At 39.4% G+C, this 15,748-nt stretch overlaps 1 protein-coding gene across 7 annotated transcripts in view; it reads right to left on the reverse strand.

Moving 5' to 3' along the window:
* DLG2 (discs large MAGUK scaffold protein 2) overlaps positions 1-15,748 on the reverse strand; it is a 1,498,860-nt gene that overhangs the window by 586,614 nt on the left and 896,498 nt on the right. The window lies entirely within an intron of this gene.

The raw sequence follows: 15,748 nt of genomic DNA on the forward strand, positions 1-15,748 counted from the left end.
ATTAATGGCTGTGTTTCTATCACATTGATGAGCAGCCAGTCACTGATGGACCTGAATGCTTCTATAATACAAGTGTGTGCAATGGAAACAGGAAGCAAGACAGAAATTTCAGTTTTAATGTGTGCAGAGCTGAAGGGAATGATCCTTTTGGCTCCCAGATCTCCTCACCTCGCATAAAAACAGAACTGTACAGAGAGGTGGGAAGTCATCTGTGTAGTCATCTTTCTCCCTTAACTACTGGTGCAAATTAATATTTGGGTCCACACACCCCTGGTCAAAATATTCCACAAATCCTTTAACCCTAACCAAAATCCTCCCTCTTCTGTTTAGTCCTAATCTGCTCCAGGTTACAGCTCAAGGAAATAGCATATTGTCTAAAGTTAGAACAACTAGTGATCAAATACTTGCGTAGGTTCATAGGAATATAAGAATTGTTATATCAGATAGGCTCATCTAGTCTGGTATCCCGTCTCTTAAAGTGAGTAGTTCCAGCTGCTTCAAAGGAAGGTGGAAGAATTAGTGGATAATTATAGAATAACCTGCCCATACGGGAAGTTTCTTCTCCACTCAATCAGTAAGTAGTTGGCTTATGTTCTGAAGCATGATGAAAAAACCTCCATTTTTGAAAACAGTTACAGCTAAGGTAGCTACATAAGGCATGGCTACTGGCTTTCTCTTTTGTCCGATTATTTTTGTTCAACATACAGCGGTTCCACTTAGAATACATTTTAGTAGAAGAGTTATTTGCCCAACAACATGACCTTCGAAGACCAGATTTTATAAAATATATGAAAGTCTGACATACACCTCACAACAGCACAGACAAGGAAGCCATATAGAAACGCAGGTCTGAGTTTTAAAACTAATCTCAAAGACTCCAAAACAATGGGCAGATCAAAAGGACAATTTGCTACTTTCAATTCCACTCTAAATACGACTGAAAAAGACAAGCCACGGACCATAAAACATAAATGGCAAGCAGAATATCCGAGTACCATAGATGCTTGGGTGTACATTCTTCAAAATTCACACCACTGGCTCCTCCAAACTTTCATGAGGAGAACGCCAATGGAAAGTAATCATACACTTCTTCTACTCTCCAATAACTACCAAGTAAAGGAACTAAAACAGCTCCAACCTCTGGTGGCAAGGATTTGAGCAAAGAGGTCACCACATACATTTTATGCTGTTCAGTGATGTAACCATTTTGGTCATACATACAGAATACGAGCATACAGAAAAGCTTTGACTTGTAATAAAAACGTGCTTATTTTGTACCAGGAGATTGCCCTTCTCAAAAAGGAAACTCTTGCTTATACATTGAATATAAACACCTGCATACTTACCCACGTACAGCAGCTCTGCAGCAAATCCATATATAAGTTTACATAACCATTGCTGTTCCATGAAAAAATACTGCACCAATTTCCTATGACTCAATATTCGTATTTGTACATAAAATCATACCAATGTGCTGTATATCTCTGTTTGTTTTGTACGTATGTTTACCTGACTGCAATAGTACATGCTGCAAAAGCAAACAATACAACAAGAAGGATTACTTGTTATAATTCAATGTCACATGTCCATTAGGTGTGAAACTTCGCCAGTCTCCAACACAGTATTTGATAAATTACTTAACTGGTACTTCATTCTTGTACCTTTCATCTGATGGATTACTGCTTCTCTGTGAAATATTAAAATGTCATTCAAGTGTAATTTTAAAAGTTCTGGGGGCTAATAACTTCCATAAGGCCTTCTTGAAACAAGTTTAATAGGCTTTTTTAAAAAACTGATATATTAAAATAGAAGACTGAAATTAATTGAATAGTTTCAAATGGTAAAATATATTAATAATGTAATAATGAGATTTTGAATGGTTTAAAAACAGTTATGGGAACTCAAAGTCCAAAATATGAAAAAATCTTTATTAAAATTGAAATGGGGAGGAAGTGTGGCTTAGTGGTTTCAGTACATTACTGGGAGCCAAGAACTCCTGTATTCCAATTTAGGCTTTGCTAAAACTCACAGTGTCTCAGATTCTCCATCTGCAAACCAGGATCAGCAATAGCTCCTGCATCACAAGTGTTGAGAAGATTAGCTAGCGGGTGGAAAGCAGTTTGAAACCCTAAAGCATTATACAAGTCCAAAGTGAAAGTACAAAACTTCAGCAAGAATCTCTGTGCAATCTTACAACAGGTTCAGATCAGCTCAAAACCTATTTCACTCTAATATTTCCCATTAATGCAGCAACACTGAAAGGTCAGTTGCTACAGCCATTAAAATATTTTTCATGGGTTTGTAACTCTACTAGTTTCAATTTAAGATACAGAGGATGGAAACCTGTGTGCAAGCAGTCAGCAGAAATGTAATTCCCCCCCCCCACCCTTATAAACAGCGGTTTTAATAGGTTTTATAGTTTCAAGACAGAGGAAAGTAGAAACAAAGTTGGAGGTAGTTTATATGCATTTTGACATGCTCTATTTTGCAAACAGTTTGATTTTTTAAAATCATTTTCTGGGCACTAAAATGATAGCAAATTTGTTTAGGATGTTAATTTTTTTAAAGTGTTTTTTAAAGTATTTATTTTATACAGCAACCAAAGGAACAACTACATCCAATAAAAACCTTCTAATCCATTCATCTAACATCAGAGAAGAATGAATCACTACAGTCCCAATTCAGCAAGACGCTTAAGAAAGTACCTAAGCATAAGCTTGTGATTATTCACAGGGAAATCAGGCTCCATTAATTTCACAAGGACGACTAACATGCTTAAGTACCTTGCTGAACAGGGGTCCAACCCCTTTTAATTTTTCCTTCATACCACTAAGGCTGCTTACAGGAATTGCTGATCTGCATTTACTGCACCCGTGACTGAAATCTCCATTTTGATGCACTGGTTCTGCAGCAGGTATCGCAGGTCAGAAAACTTTGCATACGCAACCCCACTGGCATAATAAAAATGAACAAACAATAATATAACCAGGAGTTACCAATTTGACAATCTGATAAAAAGAAAATGCAGTGCTGCTTACGAAGCTCCATGTATCACTCTCCAACTCTCAGGTTCAGCATATGGAAGATGAACACTAATTTACTCTAATAATATATTTGTCATAGAAGGCAGATAGTTGCTCAATATACTGAGCACAGAAGCCATGCAAGATTTAACAGTACAAAAATCTTGGCCCCTTCAGGGTACTTCACAGTGAGTTTATGCATCTCGATCTTTCGTAATTAAAGTAAGCATAGAGAGAACACAAGCAAATCCATTTAATGACTGATTGCAGACATAAGGAAGCCTGCCATATTGCGTACTTTCAGAGTTGTGCTAGGCATGCACATTTCATTTTGCGTCTTGAAGATGACCATATTGACGCAAATTAAAGTGAACAATCAACATCATTTTGATGGCTTCAGCCCTCCATGATGCAACTGCCAACCCTCTTTGGAATTGCTCCCCTTGGCAGTCCTTTGGAACACAACTGAAACCTAGGAACGTTCAAGGTGTGCTATAGGCCAGTTTACAGATCCAGATGGGATATTATTATTCCCTCCAACCCCCCAAATTTTTTTTGCTGAAAGCAATTTGTTTTTTTAATTTTTGGACAAAAATTTCTGCAAATTAAAAAAAAATGTATATGGCAATTGAAAACTTGTTTGGGGTTTTCATTTTTTCAAGAAACACCAAAATTATATTTAATTAAACCTCATTTTTTCACAAAAAAGTATGCAAAATTTTTCATTGAAAAAACTACAAACATCTCTACTCATTTCTTTTGTTTAGCCTCTCACTTGTTTTGCTCTTAGCTTTTATGGTTTGCATTTTCTTCTCGTTTCCATTGATTGATACCCAAACGGCTAAGGTTGATCCTTCAGTGCAGCCAGTATCTTGTCAGTACAGCTCATCCTTAAACTGAAAGGAGGTGCACAATTTCCCCCAGATCTAGCAAAACCAACCAGTGCAAATATGCACACTCTGCAAAAATTAACTAACAAGCACAGAGCTTACTACAGTACCATGACGAATCCCACTGATTTCAAAGGGATAACTACACGCTGTGTAAGTGTTTGCAGGATCAGGCCCATAATGCAAAGGGGAGGCCAGCTAGGAATCCTGAAGGTTTGTCTGAAACAGCTCCTCTAGAGAGAGCACCAATAGCAAGGGCCCATGGAGGCTCTGAGGGGAGTACAGTCTCTGGAAATATATTCATTTGGCTGAATGATCAAAGAGGAGTACAAAATGTAGCTAAAATCAGAGGGGTTCAACAATCCGTAGTCAGTGTGGCCTACCTGATTAAATTCAGGCCTAAGAATCTGGAATTCTAGAAGCTTGCCGCTGACTTCCTGTGTGACCTAAGAAGTCACTAAAATACTTGACTAGTCATTGGGCCAGATTGAAAGAGAGAGACAGAGACAGAGACCCATGCTCAAATCTTTTCCCTCCATCAGGCAAAGGGGGAAATTAAATCTGGGTCTCCACATCTCAAGTGAGCGCTGTAATCACTGCAATAAAAGTTATAAGGAAGCGGCTGCCACCACCTCCTCCTCATGAAGTGTTTTGTTTTATGCTTATTAATTAGTTGTATTTCATTAGCCACTAGGATTAGGTCCCCATTGTGATAGGTGGCTGTACAGGCAAGTAACAAAGAAAACACTAGCAGCCCAAGGGAGCTCACAAAATGTCAAATGGGATACAACAAGTGGATGACACATACAAATGAGGCAAGGGTGGGTAAGGAGGATGAGATAGGCAATAAGGCAAACAGAGTCTAAAAGAGAAGCAGGCAGACATTTTATATACGCTTCCAAAAGTGGAAACGAAACAACTGGAGCTTCCATATTCAGCCCTAAATATTGGGGAAAAACCAAGCAGAATTTTTTTCAATGCGCTTTTTGTTTGATGTCTTTTCTTCCCCTGCTGTCAAACACAGACTAATGTTTTAACAGGTAATCAAGAATCATTCTTTAAGTTTTCACTTTTGACAAGTGCACCCAAAAGCCCAGGTGTCTAACCTGGCAGTCCTGTTTCCCTTCCCATTCCACTGTTTCGTCAGCTTTGCTGAACCCTCAGGGCCGGAGGCAATGTGATGAAACAGAAACTAGCAGACTGTACATTAAAGATGCTCGCACCCTAGGACAGTCCCAGGAAGAGAACTACAAGGAAAAGGACTCCTCTCTGGAAGCGAGCTGAAGATGATAAAGGAAGACACAGCAATGCTTCTACGGATTTGGCATACATGCTAATTTTAAGATGGCCTTTTGGTCAGACAAGGCCGTTGAAGCTACTAGAAAACACAAGGACCCAGGAGTTGTGTGTTTGAAGCAAGGGTGCATTTTTTGTTTGTTTTTTTGAATGCCACATGTTTGATCATTCAGCAGAAACATTTCCATGATTCAGCATTTTCTTCTTCGGCTGATTCATGCCTTTCTGTTTCTCAGTATTATTAATGTAACGTTTCACTTATTGGCATTCAAAGTTTGGTTAATAGTCAGCAACTGATGATAGAAATCACAATAGTTAGCATCCTGCCTAGAGGTTTGATCACATAGTGATCCCAATTTTGGCCCATATTATTTTGAGTGTAAAGTTTCCATTTCAAGGACTGCATTGATATATTATAGGGGACTTAATTCACCCCAGGGGAAACTCCACCGTAAGCCAACAGATTTTATTGATCAGCAGGAAAACTGAACAGATGAGAGTCAGTTTTACTCTGTTGATAGTTGAGAAAGCAATGAGAAATTACAGACAGAACAGAGTTGTCTGCAGAGTCACAAACACAGCACTGAAATGGTCCATCACATAATCAGTACATATAACACTTTACAGAAAAATATTTTATAATTTTTTATAAAATGTAACAATTGGCACTTTTCTACACATCCTTATTTCTGCACAGACTATCTCCTTTTCTTTTATTTCAAAGGATTCATCCAAATAAGGGAGAAAAACAAATTATTACCAGTGATTGTAGTAGCCTCTGTGTGCTTAGTTTTTTGTTTTGAGAGTATTCGTTCGGTTGGTTTTTGGTTTTTTTTAAAAAGGCCACAATTTTCAAAAATGTTTAGTGATTATGTGCACCTCAATTCTGGGGTACCTAATCTGGGTAAGTTCTAAGTACTCTCTGAACATCAGGTACCTTAATGATGTATGAAGTTAGGCATCCAAAAACAGATGTCCAAAATCAGAGCCTGTTTTGATCAGGATGGCCAGTCATTCATTTACCAGCAAGGCTCTAAACAGCAGAAAACTTAGCTTCATCATGCTAATCAGAGATTTGTGAGAAGCAGACTCTGAAAAAATGAACGAGTGGGCACAGAGCAGGTAAGGCTGTCAATAATGCAATATAAAATACAGTGATATTATCCAACATGGAAGTCTCTCTTTCTCGCACATACACACACGTCACATGGAAGTCAATAGCAAAACTGATATTGACTTCAGCGGAACAAGGATTTTACCCAGACATTTCACACTTACTCCAGCTATATAGTTTGTCTGTGCTTTCCATGTTTGTTAGCTCTCTTCTTTGTGTGTAAGAACTAGCGCTAAGAAATTTACCAGACTCCTTCTGAGGCACCTGGCATGGTAGAGCCAGGGTTTCTGTTTATAGTGACATTGCTAAATAGTTAGCCTCTTTTTTTTTTAAATCAAGTTGTTTAAAATCACTTAGGTTATGCTCAAATATTTTAGAACAATTTTTTAAATGAACTCCTTATCCTAGCAATTTTTTAAAATAATGTTTCTGGTCACGTAAGGGGCCAGTTGACCCCTTACTAATACTCTGAGGGTTGGTTTGGTTCATGTCACCCCATGCCAGGAGGGGCGGGGCCAAGAAGTCAGGATCCTGCAACTGACAGGGCCTCTGGCCAATCAGAGAGCTCCAGACCAGGGCCAGTAGGAAGTAGCCAGCACCCCAAGCCAGTCTGATTGGCCTGGCTGCCTGGTCCATCAGTTTGACCAGCTTTTAATCTATGTTATGTGTGCCATATTAATTTTATATCAGTCTAGATTTTTAATCAAAATGTCATAGAGTTCCAAGTCACAAGCCTCACAGAAGTCTAAGTATATTACAACAACACTATTACCTTTATCAACCAAACTTGTAATCTCATTAAAAAAATATCATGTTAGTTTGATAGGGCAAGTTGGGCAAGTGTTCAGAATACAGCAATAGGCTTACTCAGCAAGACAGGCATCTGAAAATACTTCAGAGCTCTGTTCTGTTCATGTCATTGCCTTCCCATTGAATAAGCTGGTTAAATTCAAGGTTTCAGTAGTCTCTCTCTTCAAAGTCTTCCATTGGGTTGGACCAATATACCATCAAGACCACTACTCTGCCTAATTGCAAACTTCCATAAATGCGGTGTTCCAGTAGAACATTGGAGCAATAGATGCTCAATAACAAAACATATGAGTGTAAGAAACTGAGTTTTCACAGGGAACATGGAATGTGGTTCCAGAAGAGTAAACAGGGGGTCTGTGAATCTGAGCATTTTCAGAGGAAATCAGGGTATATCTACACTACGAAATTAGGTTGATTTTATAGAAATTAATTTTATACAGTCGATTGCGTATGTCCACACTACGCGCATTAAGTCAGCAGAGTGCATCCTCACTACCATGGCTAGCATCGACTTACGGAGCAGTGCACTGTGGGTAGCTATCCCACAGTTCCCGCAGTCTCCGCCACCCATTGGAATTCTGGGTTAAGCTCCCAATGCCTGATGGGGCAAAAACATTGTCGCAAGTGGTTTTGGGTACATGTAGTCAGTCGCCCCTCCCTCCGTGAAAGCAATGGCAGACAATCATTTCGCACCTTTTTTCCGTGCGGACACCATACCAGGGCAAGCATGGAGCCCACTCAGCTCAGCTCACCATCACCACTGCTGTTGTGTCCTGGGTGCTGCTGTAAGCAGACCATGCAGTATGACTGCTTACTGTCATCATCCACCGCTTCCGCTGCAACTCTGCTCTCCTACTCTTGTAAATGAGCTCAGTCTCAATAGCAAATTTCTCCATGTTGTCATCCACCATTTCCACTGCAACTCTGCTCTCCTGGTGCCATGAATCCACCTCACAGGTCCTCTCATCGTTCTGTATAAATATCTATTCTTGTGGCACCCGTCGTCATCCACTGCTTCTGCTGCAACTCTGCCCTCCTGCAGACGCCATACCACAGCAAGCATGGAGCCCGCTCAGCTCACTGCTGCTGTCAGCATTGTAAACACCGCGCACATTATCCTGGAGTATATGCAGGACTGGGCTAAGAGATGCCAGCACGAGGACGATTTTGATGAGGACATGGACACAGACATTCCTGAAAGCCCGGGCTGTGGCAATTGGGACATCAAGGCGGCAGTCGGGCTTGTTGACACAGTGGAACGCTGATTCTGGGCCCAGCAAACAAGCACAGACTGGTGAGACCGTATAGTGTTGTGGGTATGGGATGATTCCCAGTGGCTGCAAAACTTTCGCATGAGTAAGGCCACTTTCTTGGAACTCTGAGTTGCTTTCCCCCACCCTGAAGCGCAGGAATATCAAGATGAGAGCTGCCCTGACAGTTGAGAAGCAAGCGGTGATAGCCCTGTGGAAGCTTGCTATGCCTGACTGCTACTGGTCAGTCGGGAATCAATTTAGAGTGGGCAAATCTACTATGGGGGCTGCTGTGATCCAAGTAGCCAATGCAATCATTGACATTCTGTTATCAAGTGTAGTGACTCTGGGAAATGTGCAGGTCATAGTGGATGGCTTTGCTGCAATGGGTTTCCTTGACTGTGGTGGGGCCATAGACGGAACGCATATCCCTATCTTGGCACCGGACCACCTTGCCAACCAGTACGTAAACTGCAAGGGGTACTTCTCAATAGTGCTGCAAGGACTAGTGGATCACAAGGGACGTTTCACTGACATCAACGTGGGATGGCTGGGAAAGGTGCATGACGCTCGCATCTTTAGGAACTCCGAGCTGTTCAAGCAGCTGCAAGAACGGACTTACTTCCCAGACCAGAAAATTACTTTTGGGGATGTTGAAATGCCAATAGTTATCTTTGGGGACCCAGCCTACCCCTTGCTCCCCTGGCTCATGAAGCCATACACACGCAGCCGGGACAGTAATAAGGAGCAGTTCAACTATAAGCTGAGCAAGTGCAGAATGGTGGTAGAATGTGCCTTTGGATGATTAAAAGCTCGCTGGCGCTGTTTGCTGACTAGGTCAAACCTCAGCGCAACCAACATTCCCATTGTGATTGCTGCTTGCTGTGTGCTCCATATCTGTGAGAGCAAGGGTGAGATGTTTATGGCAGGGTGGGAGGTTGAGGCAAATTGCCTGGCATCCAATTTTGAGCAGACAGACACCAGGGCGATTAGAGAGCACAGCAACATGTGCTGTGCATCAGAGAGGCTTTGAAAACCAGTTTCATGACTGGCCAGGCTTCGGTGTGACAGTTGTGTGTATTTCTCCTTAATGCAAACCCGCTCCCTTTGTTGATTTTAATTCCCTGTACGCCAACCACCTTCTCCACTTCGAAATAAAGTAACTATTGTTTTGAAACCATGCATTCTTTCTTTATTAATTAAAAAAAAGGGAGATAACTGACAAGATAGCCCGGGTGGGGGAGGAGGGAAGGAGAAGGCCACATTGCTTATTGTAGCCACACTACAAATCAAACTGTTTGAATGACAGCCTTCTGTTGCTTGGTCCATCCTCTGGAGTGGAGTGGCTGGGTGCCCAGAGCCTCCCCCGCCCGTTCTTGAGCATTTGGGTGAGGAGGAGATGGAACTTGGAGAGGAGGTCAGGCGGTCATACAGTGGATGCAGTGGGAATCTGTGCTCTTGTTGGCTTTCCTGCAGCTGCACCAGACACTTCATCATGTCCGTTTGCTCCCCCATTAGCCTTAGCATCTCCTCCTGCCTCTGCTCTTCGTGCTCACTTAATGCTTTCCTAGCCTCTAACACTGAATGCCTCCATGCATTCAGCTGCGCCCTATCAGTGCGAGAGAACTGCATGAGCTCGGAAAACACCAGTGATTAAATTACCCTTATTGTTAATAATGTACACCTTATTTCCAGTATGAATTTGTCTAGCTTCAACTTCTAGCCAATGGATTATACCTTTTTCTGTTAGACTGAAGAGCCCACTCTTAAATATTTGGTACCCATGTAGGTACTTATAGACTGTAATCAAGTCACACCTTATCCTGCTCTTCGATAAGCTAAATAGATGGAACAATTTGAGTCTGTCCTATAAGGCACATTTTCTAATCCTTTAATCATTCTCATGGCTCTTCTCTGAACCCTGTCCAATTTATCAACATCCTTCTTTAATTGTGGGCACCAGAACTGGACATAGTATTCCAGTAGCAATTGCACCAGAGCCAAATACAGAGGTAAAATAACCTCTCTACTCCTACTAGAGATTCCCCTGTTTATGAATCCAAGGACTGCATTAGCCTTTTTAAAAAACAGTATTGCATTGGGAGCTCATGTTTAGCTGATTATCCACCACAACCCCTGAATCTTTTTCAGAATCACTGCTTCCCAGGATAGAGTCCTGCATCCTGTAAAAATGGCGCACATTCTTTGTTTCTATATGTATACATTTACCATATTAAAATGCATATTGTTTACTTGCACCCAAATTTATCAAGGAATCATTGAACTGTCCTCGCCACTATTTACCACCTTCCCAAACTGTGGGTCATCTGCAGACTTTATGAGTGATGATTTTTGTTTTCTTTTAGATCATAAAGAAAAATGTTTAATAGTGTAGTGCCAAAAACCAATCCCTGTGGGACCTCACTAGAAACACACAATTTCAATGAGGAGTCCCATTCAAAATTATATTTTGAGACCATCAGTTAGCTAGCTTTTAATCCATTTAATGTCTCCCATGTTAATTTTATATCATTCTAGTTTTTTTTTAATCAAAATGTTGTCCAGTACCAAGTCAAATGCCTTATAGAATTATAAGAATATTACATCAACACATTAGCTTTTATCAGCCAAACTTGTAATCTCTTCAAAGAACGATATCAAGTTAGTTTGAGAGGATCTATTTTCCATAAAGACATGTTGACTGGCATTAATTATATTACTCTCTGTAATTATAGTACCCTCAAAACATTTTTTTTATTGAATCCTGTATCAACCTCTCCATTATCTTGCCATTTATCAATGTCAGACTGATAGACCTTGTCAAGGTTCCTCCCCCACTCTGAACTCTAGGGTACAGATGTGGGGACCTGCATGAAAACCTCCTAAGATTACTTTTACCAGCTTAGGTTAAAACTTCCCCAAGGTACAAATTAATTTTATCCTTTGTCCTTGGAATATCCACTGCCACCACCAAACTCTAACTGGGTTTACTGGGAAACGTAGTTTGGACACGTCTTTCCCCCCAAAATCCTCCCAACCCTTGCACCCCACTTCCCGGGAAAGGTTTGGTAAAAATCCTCACCAATTTGCATAGGTGACCACAGACCCAAACCCTTGGATCTTAGAACAATGAGAAAGCATTCAGTTTTCTTACAAGAAGACTTTTAATAGAAGTAAAGGAATCACCTCTGTAAAATCAGGATGGTAGATACCTTACAGGGTAATTAGATTCAAAACATAGAGAATCCCTCTAGGCAAAACCTTAAGTTACAAAAAAGACACACAGACAGAGATAGTCATTCTATTCAGCATAACTCTTCTCAGTCATTTAAAGAAATCATAATCTAACACATACCTAGCTAGATTACTTACTAAAAGTTCTAAGACTCCATTCCTGTTCTATCCCCGGCAAAAGCAGCATACAGACAGACACAGACGCTTTGTTTTTTCTCCCTCCTCCCAGCTTTTGAAAGTATCTTGTCTCCTCATTGGTCATTTTGGTCAGGTGCCAACAAGGTTACCTTTAGCTTCTTAACCCTTTACAGGTGAGAGGATTTTTCCTCTGGCCAGGAGGGATTTTAAAGGGGTTTACCCTTCCCTTTATACTTATGACAGGCCTATAATTACCCAGATCATCCCTTTACTGTTTTTAAATATTGGCACAACATTAGAGCTCTTCCAGTCTTCTGGAACTTTCCTGGTACTCCAAGACTTATTGAAAAATCAACATTAATTGTCTAGTGAGCTCCTCAGACAGCTCTTCTAAAATTCTTGGATGCAAGTTATCTGGAGCAGCCACTTTAAAAATGTCTAACTTTAATAGCTGCTGTTTAACATTCTCCTGAGATACAAGTGGAATGGAAAGTGATATGAATTCCCCAATACAGAACAGAAATATTTATTGAACATATACCTTTTCTGCATTATTACTGAAAATTCTACATTTCCATCTAGTAATGGAGTGATACCATTCTTTTTGTTCTCAATACACTTAAAAAAAACCCTTCTTATTGACCATAACTCTGCTGGCTATAGATTTCTTCTTGTGTCCCTTTGCTTCCCTTAAGAATTTTCTGCATTTCTTAGCTTCTCATTTAAGTTGATAAGAAAGCACTCCTTTTCACTAGAAGAAGAGCCAGTAACTCTTGGAAAACACCCTCTGGCTTAGTAACACTAATGGTAGTTCAAACCTGGGTTTAGCATTAGCTCCTGAATAATTTTAGTTTCACATGGTTTCTAAAATTAAGTGAATTTTGGTGATTTCAAATAAGTCTGTTTGAGATTAGGGAGTTTTCAGCCCAAAATTCAATGCAAAACCAAGAGAAAATGCTCACAGAAAATCTAGTGAAGCAAAACTTCTGAGGTTAGCACAAAAAAATTCACTGAAGGGCCACTCATTGCATTTCTCTGAACTAGAGAAGGTACTGGAAAAGGTAAGATAGATCTCTATACATTTTATTCCTCATTTATCATTTCAGGTCCCATTTGAATCTTTGACAAATTCTAAAAGCTGTCAAATGTATCTTTAAAGAACCAAGGACCTGACATTATGTTGGTTATTGCAATGCTAACTGGGAAACCTGTGAGGTGCTAGGTGCTTTCAACTCCATCTAAAGTCAGTGGTCACCTCCTAGTGACCTACATGGAAAGGCAAGGGTGCTCAGCACCTCACGGGAAGCGCTCTTCCCCTAAACAATTACTTCTTACAGTTGATGTAATTTTATCGAGACTGAAGTTTAGATTCCTATTATTTCTCCTTACATTTTAAAAATATTGTCCCCCAATACATTATATACAAGAATTGAACTTAAACATTTTCTTTTTATTCTAATTATGCTCTTTATATTTCTCACTGTATTTTCATTGTGAAGTATCATCACTGCAAACATGGCTTTACTGCTGCTAAACAAAAAGGGACTAAGCCTTCTTCAAAAAGAGATTGAATGAGATTGTTTTCCGGATCAAAGGACAGTGTGGTAAGTGAGTACCTCAAAGACACCTACAGTTTTTAACCTGCACCTTTAAACTAGTGGCAATTTAAAAGGTACCCATGAAAGAACCAATAGCTCTGAAACCTTTCTCTGATTAAAAAGAAAAGGAGTACTTGTGGCACCTTAGAGACTAACCAATTTATTTGAGCATGAGCTTTCGTGAGCTACAGCTCACTTCATCAGATGCAATTGACTGATTAGTCAGTCAATTGCTGTACACTGAATCTCTTATACGTATGTAATGCAGCTAATATTCAGAAAGCATCCATATTAGGAATGATACCCCTCCTACCAGCTTTTTACAACAGTTACAAACAGTATTACCATCTCAACACTGGTCAAAAAGCAAGCCTTCCCAGGATATATCTACACAGCAGAGAAAAACCTGCAGCTGGCCAGTGTAAGCGGACTTGGGCTCATGTGGCTATTTCACTGCTGTGTAGACTTCTGGACTTGGACTGGAGCCTGGGTTCTAGGACCATGTGAGGTGGGAGGATCCAAGTGCTCAGGCTCCAGCCCAAGCCTGGAATTCTACATAGCAATGAAACATTTCCGCAACCCAAGCCCCAGCTGCAGGTGTCTAGTTGCTATGTAGGCTTACCCCCAGTGTGTTTACATACACTCCCTCCTCGTCTCACTGTCTCCACAATGCCCGCTTTACACAGAGGAAACAAAAGTAAAGAGATTATTATTTGAACGAGAAAGGGTGGGATGGTCAGAGGAAACTGATTGTCCGGAAAGAGTATGATACAAAGGATCAATAAAATCCTATCAGGAAGTAACCATATCAATCTGTTTCCATTGCGTGTAGGCACAGAACATTACCTTGCCCTAGAATTTGTTGCTAACAAGCATTAAGATGACTACAGGTAAATACTAGTGAGGACACTTTGTTAAACACAACAAAGACAAAAAGGTGCGTTCAGACAATAAGAATGTGTGCTACATGAAGTTTAAAATACACAATTCAAAAGTAGAAAGACTGTTTGTGCAAAACTTGAAATGGGTTATTTTATTTTATCTTCATATAATGGTGTTGAAAATATGCAAGTATACTTTTGTATTGTGCATTGCATACAACTGTATAACAGTAAAGTACATATACTGGAGAGATCTTTTAAGTGTGACCAATACGGTACCTTTTAAAAATTACAGTAAGAACACACAGCATTACTGTCCCCTTTGCATATTCTATGTCTTACATTGCCTACAAAACTGGTTACTAGTATGAGATAGTTTTTTCTTTCAACTTTTTTCCATTTTAGAAAAAACACATTAAGGAATACAATTTCTGCCTCACTGAAACAGTGGTTTTTTTTTTTTAAATTCAATATTTTTCTGCAAAATAAGGGCACTAACTAGTGATATTGCTTTTTCGTTTTTTTCATGTTGGCTTATTTTGTATGTAACATTCATATAAATTTGGTACATGATTCATGAGAAGAATTTATAATATATTTTTAGAATAGTGTGTATTATTGGTCAAGTCAAAAAAATCCAAAAGTAAAAATCTTAGCCCTTCAATATAAAATTAGTTTATATCTAAAATAGAGCTTGTTTACTTGCAGCAAACAATGCATCACTTTTCTGGATCATGAGGAAGATAAAGTGTAGCCCCACTGTCAGAAGACCCAGTGCCTTATTGGTTTCCTGTTCTGTGAAAAACATTAAAACAATTTCCATCAGAGAATTGATTTATTCTCCAAACAGAGCATGTCTTCGTTTGATGTATTTTAAGGACAGACAGACTACACTGCAAGCTTTACCCAATAACTACTAGAATATTTCAGATTACTATTACACCCTGATTTTTAAAAAAATATTACACCCTGGTTAAATAAAAAAATCCACTATTTTAGAAAATGAGTGTGTTTGGTGTTAGTGTAATACAAGAGCTTTTGAATGAGATTAAAATGTCTGATTCAGTCATGAAAATGCATGCATCGGTGGACAAAGCATTAACGCTTTTTAATATTAACAACCATATGAATGTCACTGAATTTCATTTTACAGTGCTTTGTTTTCTTGGGAGCAATTATAACTAAGAATAATTACACAAGTAACTACAAATTCTGGACACTAGTATATTTTAAACTTCAAATAAAACTACTTTGCTATTTGAAAAATTAAATCAGTACAAAAATGAAAGCTAAAGTCAGTTACTTCATACATACTTAAATTTCAAATAGATCTTGCGGGGGCGGGGGGGGTTTAAGAGAAAAATCAGTCATACCTTCCATCTTTATTTTTAAGCATTAAATATTTTCTCTATTTAAAAACCATATGATTATTTAGCTTGAGAAAGCAAATTAAAACAAACTCTCCAAAGAAGCATGCACAATACAATACTTGTGAAGCCACGGGGTGGCTAAAA

This window comes from Eretmochelys imbricata, chromosome 1 (assembly GCF_965152235.1).
Source record: "Eretmochelys imbricata isolate rEreImb1 chromosome 1, rEreImb1.hap1, whole genome shotgun sequence".
Classification (NCBI taxonomy): Eukaryota; Metazoa; Chordata; order Testudines; family Cheloniidae; genus Eretmochelys; species Eretmochelys imbricata.